General features: G+C 36.2%; 1 pseudogene; it reads right to left on the minus strand.

Moving 5' to 3' along the window:
- Positions 1 to 3062: 3062 nt before the first annotated feature.
- On the minus strand, positions 3063 to 3161 carry LOC116865465 (annotated as a pseudogene).
- Positions 3162 to 10704: the final 7543 nt, after the last annotated feature.

Consider the following 10704-nt stretch of genomic DNA (forward strand, 5'->3'; position numbering starts at 1 on the left):
ACAAGAAAGATCTGAGTCATCCAACCCATGAATGTGGGAGATTGTAGAAAACAGGGCTAGAGAGGTATCTTACTGACTTTGGCCATGCCTACTCAGAAAGGTTTATGTGGCTAGATTCCTTAATATTTTTTTCCCCATTTTTCACAAGTGATTTTGAACACCTCAGCCCACAAAAGGAAACATTACCTAACTAAGTATTGACAAAAGGCAATTTCAGCCTTTTCCTAAAGAAATAAGTAAAAATAAATGAATGTAAATAAATAAGTGACTTTGTTCTTCTAGGTATAATTAGCTTTGCCTGATGTGCTGGATATTTTTGTTTGTTTCTTTAAATCCATTCTCTACCTTTGTTTTGCCTAGAGAAGCTTATCTATACAAACTATAACAACTGATTCTGTTTTCTTTTGGCTTCTGCGTGAGTTTAGCCAAAGATGAGTACAATCAGAAAACCAAAGGAAGGGAGGAAAGTGATTCTCCCTCTGCCATCTACTCTTATTGTTGTTATTAGCTGGGAAGCACTACAAGTGTCTCTTATGATTCTCCTGTACCCATCTCACACCTTGGTAAATCATTTTTTATTAAACATTCTTCAAATTACTTAATTTTAATGTGTCATTTCTTTTCTGATGATATGCATAGAGATCTTAAAGTATCTTCTGGTCTACCCAAAACAAAAAATAATTTGTAACAACAAATGGAAACTATAAGGTAGTCAGTCAAACACTGCAGCTAACATTGAACTTATCTCATCCTTCTTTCAAATATTTTCCCTCATTTTTTAAAAACTTTTATTGAGTGCCTCCTCACTACTCAAAAGGCTGAGCCAAAGTATGGTCTGGGCAAGCAGTTTATAGTCTAGATGTGTAGGTAGTCATCAGTCACACAAAACAAATAGAGAATTTAAATTGTGGTGAATGCCATGTAGACAAGGCATGTTTTCGTACAAGAGTGTGTAATAGGGGGTCTAGGGGTGAGGGAAGGTTAGCCTGAAGAAATAATATATAAGCAGAGATATGATGGATCGTAGGTATTAACTAAATGTGGAGGACTGGGAAGAAAATTTCAGACAGGGAAGAGATATGCAAAAGTCTCACAGCAGAGATAAATGGAATGCAGTCTAAGGACTAGACTAAAAGAAAGCTAGTATGGCCAGAGTTCAGAAGGTGAGTGAGATCACAGTGTTGGACTTGGCTAGTAGAGTAAATAAGGCCAAACCATGGAGGACATTGTGAGTCATATTGAAGATTTTTGGTTTATATACAAAAAATGGTAGAAACCTTCTATTTAAATGAAGGAATGATATGATTTGTATATTGAAAACATCTCCCTGCCTGAACTGTGGAGAGTAGACTGGAAGAGGGCAAAAAAAGAGAGTTGACAGTAGTGGTTAGTGTTCATGAAAGCCAGGTAAAATAAGAACAACAACAACAAAATTTATTGTCTTACCATTATAAGGTATTTGATAATGGTACAGAAACCAGAGTGAAATGAATAGAGGATGAGGAAGCATAAAGTATAAATATAGAATATTTGTTCACTGCCTTTGATAAAAGAGAGTTCAGAGTTGGATGATGGTGGTAAGGGAGATTTATTTTTCAAGATGGAAAACTTGAGCATTTTTAAATGTCAATGAGAAGAATAATGGGTTAGAGGAAAAGGTTGAATATACCAAAAAATTGATAATATAAAATTCAGAGAGGGCAAATGTGAAAAGATCTTAAATATAAATGGAAAAGAGATAGCTATATTTAATATCATCAGATCCATAATGAGGAACTCACCTCTATAATGTAAGAATAGGCATAAAAGAACATGCAGTTACAGAATAAAAACAATTAGAGATCTTAGAATTGAAAAATAGCACAGCTGTAAAATCATGGATGACCCGAAGGTGGACCTGATCGAGCTATTACTGAATTAAAAGTCTGAAAGATTGAAAAGGATTCTTCCAGATAACAGTACAAAGAAACAAAGTGGAAAGTATGGAAGAAAAGTTGGGAGCTGTGGAGGACAGACACAGAATTTCTCACTCCACCTATTATAAATTCCAAAGAGAAGTATAGAAAAAATGGACGGGAATCAATATTTGAGGAAATAATGGCTGATGAGAATTTTCTAGAAGTTATGAAAGACAGGAGTCTAGAGGTTGTCTACAGATCTACAGTATTTCAGATAGTGTTAAGCAAACACGTGCACACTTCACAGTGAAAATTCAAAATATTAAGGGCATTTAAGAAACCCTAAAAATGTGCCAGAAGGAAATGACAGATTATCAACAGAGTACCAATTGTAGTCATCTATCTTTGAGCTGACTTCTGAGGAAGAGAGGATGTAAATAAAGCTCCTATTCTCTTGGCCTTTGCCAGATACTAAGAGTTACTGACAGTTTCATAAAAAAAAGCAGTACATTAATCTATGATAGATGATGGTCAAAAGATGCAAGCCAAGGATATGAAAGTACAATTTTATATAATACTTTAAATTTTAGAAAGTTGATTTTTTTCATGCATTCACAAATAGTTACTGAGGACTTCTCATGTGCAAAGCTCTGCGTGTGACCCTCAGGTTAAATGATAAGAAGAATGATGTTTTCTGCCCTCATGGAACTACAATCTAGCATATTTCCATTTTGCAGTACCTGATCAGCTGTATGATCTCTGTAAAAACATGGTTAATGACTTTGCTGAATAGAAAATAAAGCAACCTTTCAATATTTATAACCCAGGTAAAGGAGAACATGGGATATGGCTCAGATTCGATCACTGCCGTCTTTAAATGTTCATACACGGAGGCACAATCACACAGCGCAACACATTCTAAACATCCTTGATTCACTTTCCAGGTAAAATGTACCGTTTTGTTTTTTTTTTTTTTTTTTTTTTAGGGAACAAATTTATTTTGCTTTTTCTGAAAGTATCAGGAACTATGAAAAATAAGCTAAATATCTGGCCATCTGGCCATACCAAAAGCAAAATACAAGTAAAAACAACATTTAGAAATCATGTGTGACCTTACACAAACATGTTTCAAGATACTAAGTATAACACTCCTTCCTCCACAAAAAAAATATGGAACGCTTCATGAATTTGCGTGTCATCCTTGCACAAGGGCCATGCTAATCTTCTCTGTATCGTTCCAATAAAATGTACCTTCTTAGATGCTGGCATTCTCAGCGTTTGTCCCAGTGTTGTGCATTACTTACACAGGCCTACTTGTGTCTATGTAAAAAAAATAGTATTTGGTAAATATTTCTCAACTTTACATGACTGAAAACACAGACAAGTTGAATAGTTCATTCAAATTGTTTCTTTCAAATAATCCTGACATTCTAAAATTTATCTTGTAGACAATAGAAAGCAGCTATCCCCTTATATTTGCATTTATCTTTAATAAATACATCAAGTACTATTTATTGAGCAAAGAATTTCATCTGCACGTGTGCTTTGGGTGTCATGCATCATATTGCCCATCATATGCAATAATCTGTGATTTAATCATCACTGCTTACTTTTTGTAGAACTAGAATCCTGTCCAACTTGGTCATTAAGGCTCCTGCTTTTTTGTACATTGTACTGCATTCCCAACTTTGCATTTTTCCAAGTGCTTTTATATCATTATGCATGAAAATATTGTTATTTTCATTTTACCAAGAAACAAACTGATAATAAATTTGGCTTTATTAACTAACATTTAGTACCACTTGTTAGCTGTTTTGATTTTCTTTCTTATTTTTGTTCTTTGATATTTTTCAAGGCCCTTTATTTTGGTTCTTGTCCTCCTCACTTTCTAAGATAATGTGGATACAAAATTAGACAATTTCTCATTCATAACTATTTAAATAATTACTGGATTGAGTGTGCAAATTTTAAATAAATATTCCTAGTCCTATTTCAGAAAAGATGGGATCTATGTATTTTTTGTTGTTGTTGTTTTTTAAAGAATTTATTTATTTATTTATTTGACAGGCAGAGATCACAAGTAGGCAGAGAGGCAGGCAGAGAGAGGAAGGGAAGCAGGCTCCCTGCCGAGCAGAGAGCCTGACCTGGGGCTTGATCCCAGGTCTCTGGGATCATGACCCAAGCTGAAAGCAGAGGCTTTAACCCACTGAGCCATCCAGGCACCCCAGGGATCTATGTATCTTATCTGTCTTTCTAGAAGGTGTGCAGTATACTTGGGGTCACCCAAAAATCTATAATTATTTGAGAGAAAAAGTGCATGTGCAAACCAGCTTTTTCACTACATCTATCAATGATCAGAGTAGTTACCTGAAGGAAGGGTAGATTACAAAAATAATAAAAATCAAGGCTAAGAGAGCACTTAGGTGTGGCTGAGACCGGTCAGTCTCACTCCAAGTACTTACTTACTTATTTTCTTTCTTTCTTTCTTCCTTTCTTTCTTTCTTTCACAAGGCACTGAGTCACTGAATTCCACCTTCTCTCTGGTCTCTTTCTCTCTAGAAGAGATTCTGTCCTAAGGCCGGGAAAATAGCAACATGGAGAAGGATGCTTAGCCACCCTGTCCACTGGCCAGTATGGCCAAGCACTACTTTTGCTTTGCTCAGAAGGGCTTCCTCCTCCTCTGTCCTTTGACAGTGATTGGCAACTACAACAAGTTGTTGTGTCAAAGCTTCTGCAAGCCAATTATGAAAATGATGTGCACTTGCTTAAAGATGATTGTAAATTGCTTCTAGCTGATCAGAATAATGAGTTTCGGTGGTGGTAATCAACTTTGGGCATATATAGCACCTTGTTTCTGCTGTTGCGTTAGCAGCTGCAACTAGTTCACCCAAATGAGAGTGTTTTCAAATTTCTCATGGAATGAGGCAGGTTGTTCACAATGGGGGCATTATTGGAGGAGGGAAGTGTTGGTCTCAAGGAGAGAAGGTGAAACAAAGCAACACTCATTTTGCGTCAGTTGTATAAGCCCTTATGTTTACCAGTCCCTTTTGACTTTGGTTTAGGGGAGCAGAGAGGAAGCTAATGTTAGCTAGAGCCAAGTCCTTTTCATATGTTTATCTTATCATTTGAGCTTTGTATATGTACTGCAAAGGGGCTGTTTTGAACCCCATAAAATAGATGAACACACTGTATGAAACACTCAGCATTGCACAGCCAGTGGATGAGGGAGGGTTCATATTTTGCCTAATTGATTTTAAAGGTCTATCCGCTTACCAACATTACCTCTCTCCTACAAATTATTTTGTTTATAAGATTGATTCCTTTTACTCAAATTGTTCAAGTGGCTCAGAAGAAGGATGCAATGGATTGACATAAGCCACAAAACCATGTAGTGTAGTATGCCTTGTCCAGAAAGACACAGGGGGAAGAAGATAGCACTAGAGGTCAATGAATGGACTCTTTTTTTTTTATTTTATTTTATTTTTTCAGTGTTCCAAGATTCATTGTTTATGCACCACACCCAGTGCTCCATGAAATACATGCCCTCCTTAATACCCACCACCAGGCTCACCCAACCCCCCCACCTCTTCCCCTCCAAAACCTTGTTATTCAGAGTCCACAGTCTCTCATGGTTTGTCTCCCTCTCCAGTTTACCCCAATTCACTTCTCCTTTCCTTCTCCTCATGTCCTCCATGTTACTCCTTATACTCCACAAGTAAGTAAAACTTGAGATATATGATATGTAACATAGGATAATTGACTTTATATTGTAACATATGATAACTGACTTTCTCTGCTTGACTTATTTCACACAGCATAATCTCCAGTCCTGCCTATGTTGATGCAAAAGTTGGGTATTCATCCTTTCTAATGACTGTGTAATATTCCATTGTATGTATGAACCATATCTCCTTTATCCATTCGTCTGTTGAGGTGCATTTTGGCTCTTCCTACGGTTTGGCAACTATGGCCATTGCTGCTATGAACATTGGGGTACATATGGCTCTTCTTTTCACTACATCTGTATCTTTCTTACATTGCATTTTTATTTTCTCACTAATTAGCTCTGTGACTTAGTTATCATTCAGTCCCCTAAGTAATTTTTTCCTAATAATAAAGTAATAGGAGTTATAATTAATTGAGATCACAAAATTAACTTCTTTTCCTACTTAAAATGAGGTATTGTCTTATAAAAGTCCATTCAAAAATACTTTTGCCTAGAGATACAAGACAATGAAACTCCAAGGTACATACCTAAGAGACATAAAAAAATATGTATCTACTTAAAAATGTATACACATTATTCATAATATCCAAAAAGGGGAAACAACCCAAATGTCCATCAACTGATAAATGGATAAATTGTGGTATACCCAGACAATGGAATATTATTTGGCAATAAGAAAGAATGTAGTACAGATCCCTGTTGCAACATAGATGAGCCTTGAAAACATCATGCTAAGTGAAAGAAGCCAGTTACAAAAGACCACATACTGGATGATTCCATGTGTGTAAATATCCAGAATAGGCAAATCTATATAGACATAAAGTAGATTAATGGTTACTTGGAGAGGGGTGGAGGTTCAGGGTGACTGTTAATGGGCATGGTTTTTTTGAGGGGCAGCGTGGGAATAATGTTAGTGTTCTAAAATTGATGATGGTAATGACTGTGTGATTATGGATAACTAAAAGATATTTAACTGCATTATTTAAAGGGGTGAATTGCATGACATGTGAACTATACCTCAATGAAATTATTTTTTAAAAAGTAAGGTATTAGAAAATCATCAATTAGAGATTATGCCTAAGTTGTGTCTACTCAGAGCCGTTGTTTATTGCATCAGTAAGCTCTTTTATTATTTTTAGAATGGAAATTCAAAATGGAGCAACTTTCAGTACTTCTGAATGCTGAGGTAACTAAGGAAGTTTGTGGATTAGGAGATATGCTAATAAAGAGATTAGATGTACTATATGGCGTTTTAGAATCTAGATCCACCAGTCCAAAAATCAGTTTTTGAATGCCATAATAAAGGAAAATGGAGAAGGTAAACCTGGCAAAGTACATGTTGGGTGGACTGAAGAAGTGAGGGGTTGCGGTGAGAGAAAAAAGCTTGCCCATTTTTTTCAGTAACCCAGTCACTGAATGAGGAGGTTCTATGTCCCTAAAATCCATTTTCTCTCAGAAATCCATTTTGGGGTGCCTGGGTGGCTCAGTGGGATAAGCCTCTGCCTTCAGCTCAGGTCATGATCTCAGGGTCCTGGGATTGAGCCCCGCATGGGGAATCTCTGCTCAGCGGGGAGCCTGCTTCCCCCCTTCTCTCTCTGCCTACTTGTGATCTCTGTCTGTCAAATAAAGAAATAAAATCTTTAAAAAAAAAAAAATCCATTTTGCAATTTGGAACAAACTAGCTATCATGATAATCTGATCTGCAGTAAAAGTACATAGTTTCAGTACAAAGGGGAAGGACTACATACTATTTTTTATTTAATTCCAGGTTTCAGACCCTAATTCTATGACATGGGTATCTCATAGATTCTCTCTTTCTCTGCCAAGCTCAATAGGGATGAGCAGCTGTGGTCTGTTAATGAGTCTGGTGTTTGGGTTGCATGATCTGAAAGTGTGAGATGTTTTGTCTGATTCTGTTTGCAAGCTCTTTAATACCTTCTTACTCTTTGTACGGCCCAAACCCACTGGGGCAGAGTGCAAATCCTATCTGGTAAATCTCATCAACTTTGGGACACCCCTGCTATATTTTCTTCCGTGTGACCTCTAGTAATCTCTAGTGTTAACCTAAAGAAACATTTTCTTATCCATCCTGTTTAAGAAATGATGCTATTGGTGAATGTTCTTAGAAATGATAGAGATTAACATTAGCACAATATTAGAGATTTCTTTGTTTGCTCTTTCACTGAATGCGTAAGTAACCTTATGTGGTAGATATTACACCCCCAACTTTAGAGATAAGGAAGCTAAGGTTTTGAGAGGCTAAATAATTTGCTTGCAGGCACATAATTAAGAAATGGAGAGGGGACAGAGTTCAGGTCTAGGTTTATGTAATTGTAAAACATATCCCCAGCCCCCATTTTATGTTGATTGGCTTTACTAGCAAGCTTTAGCCAAGCTCATAACACCCTTATATTTCTATAAGAAATCTTAGCCAGATAGTAGGAATGGCATGAATAAAAATTTTAGCACTGAAAGGAAAGCTAACATTGATCAAGCACTGATTAGACACCAGGTCATTTCATATATGTGATATAGGTATGGACATCATTCCTTTTTTTGAGCTACAGGTGGGGAAAATGAAACACAAGATAGCAGCCTAACTTGGTAGTGTTCACTTGACTTCAAGGTGGTATTTTTTTCTGTCCCTGGTGTCTCTCTTCTTCCCAGTATCTTTGTGGCTTATTTAGAAAAGGAATGAAAAGAAAGATTCTTGAACTGGAAAAGTAGGAATTAACAGATCTAAGAAAGGCCATGGAAGTTAATAAATTCATAATATCAAGGATCTTAAAGACCAGGGTTAAGAGCTTGAATTCAAATTTGTGCATGTTCTTTTCAAGAAATAAAGGCATTTAATCTGCCAGATAATGAATTTGTTTGTGAGTATAGAACTTAGGTTGTGCTCACTGCATCCAGGAAGTTTTTAAGTTGTTTTGTGATGCTGTCCTTCTTGTATTATTGCTTAGATTTCTTTGTAGCAGATACTGGAGTAGTTGAGAGCTGAGTGTAACATTCACAGCTATGTAATGTTTGGAACTCTATACTACAATACCATGGAGATAAGAGATGAGATTATCACCTTGTCTGAAAAGCAGTGTGTTTCTTGAAGGCTACTTCTTGGTGCAGACTGTGCTTGGCTACATCCTCAAGCTCCTTTCAGATGCAGTCAGGCCCAAGCTAGAGGATGGAAGGAAGGTGATCAAGGAAAGGGAGGAGTCCAGGAAGAGAAACCTTTTCTTTAGTTAAAACTTAATTCATATATCCAATGAAGAGTAGCTTTCTGGTGAGAAGGAAGTGTCACCATTTTCATTAAAATGGGCTTCAGGTGGTAGGGTAGATGAATAAGTCATATATGCAGTATGAAAGTAGAAGAGAAGAATCCAGCAAGGCTTACAATTACTGACTCAAGAGAAGAAAGCATGGCATATATTTTCCAAAGTGGATGATTTATTAGATGTTATACAAGGAATGAAACAAGTTTCCATGATGAAACAAACTTATAGCTAATCAAAATTAAACTGGTCTTTTGACTGCATGAATTTTTAGAATGTTGGATGTCCCAGCATGTATTTTGAATCTCCAAGACAAGTGTAAAATGTACACTGTTTTTAAAACTTGTGTGGTGTCTTGTCACTGATCATTTTTTGTGGACCAATCCGAAGAATCAGTGTTCAATGGAAAACAAATTTGGGAATCACTGGTTAAGAGAAGGGTGGTGGATATATGATGATCCGGAGTTTAATCCCAACCCAACAGGAATGATTGTGGAATCATGGGGCAGTTACTTGCTCCGTATTTGCTTCCCCAGCCGCTAAATGACAATGACTGTAGTGCCCTAGACAACTACTATGAGGATTAAATGGGTACACAAAACTTCTTAACCTGTGCCTGGCTTATGGTAAACACTCAGTATATGTGCTGTTATTTTTATCATTAACATACAAAAAGAAAAGTTATCCAAACCCTGTATTCTATCCAGTGAAGCAACACTGAAAAGAGGGGTAGGAATCCTGTCTTATAAATGTCCATATTTCAGAGGTGTCATACCCTCTTTTAATTTTAGCAGATAAATGAATAGTAATTAAGGAAGAGAAGTGAATGAGGGTGTACTTGAGAAAGGAAATTCACAGGGAAGGAAAACTGAGGTTCCCCAATATGAGACAGGCTAGAGCTGCCTTCATACTGCAGGTGCTTAGATGGTTAACCAGTGACCCTGTTATTGTAAAACTTAGTGTAGTTGTTTAAAAGACACTTAGATAACAGATATGTCTTAATTAACAGTAGAGTGAGTGCCAGAATCCATGACTTTAAGATGTCATTTTCAAAGGTTGAGCAGTATCAGCTTATAGAAAGGCTAATAGGAATTATTGGTCCATTCCTCACCAACACTCTTTCTTCCAACCCAGTTACATTCTCTTTTTCTTAGACTGGATGACAGTAAAGACAAGGTTTTATGCCAGGGAAATGACCTTTGAAGATACTATTTATGCTTTATGTTTTTGTAAAAAAAAAAAAAAAAAAGATAAGGAAGTTTGATAAAGCAAAGAATAATAATGATGCTTATATATAGATAATAAATATTTTTCTGTGGATTCTGGATCCACTGCATTATTAAACACTCAAACCAATATTTTACCTTTTTTGTGTTTTGGTTAATAACTTGAATATTCAAGTTCTAGTCGGCATTGTATTTGATCAAAGGAAACTACTGTCTTTTTAAAATTACTATTTGTTGGTTTTCTAGTTTCTTTTAACTTCTCAGATTTGTTCTTTGACTTTTTTTTTTTTCCTTTAGTCCACATCCCTGCTTTCAACTGAAAATCACTGAATTAGCAGACAATCTTCCAAGGACATACTAAGCACCTTTCCAATCCTATTAGTGCCCATGTGATAGTGCTGCAATAGGTACAAGAGCTTTTTCAAACTAGAGGACACAAATTTCTTTTTTCTTTGAATATGTTCTAGGAGCTACCCCAAGAATGTTGCATCACTATATAAACTATTATCAATAATAAGTACCTCTTAGACTACTGCTTACATATTTTAATTTTTCTCTGTTTAGTTACTGTAGTTTCCTTTCTA

This window comes from Lontra canadensis, unplaced genomic scaffold, assembly GCF_010015895.1.
Source record: "Lontra canadensis isolate GAN:19392208 unplaced genomic scaffold, GSC_riverotter_1.0 scaffold7, whole genome shotgun sequence".
Lineage (NCBI taxonomy): Eukaryota > Metazoa > Chordata > Mammalia > Carnivora > Mustelidae > Lontra > Lontra canadensis.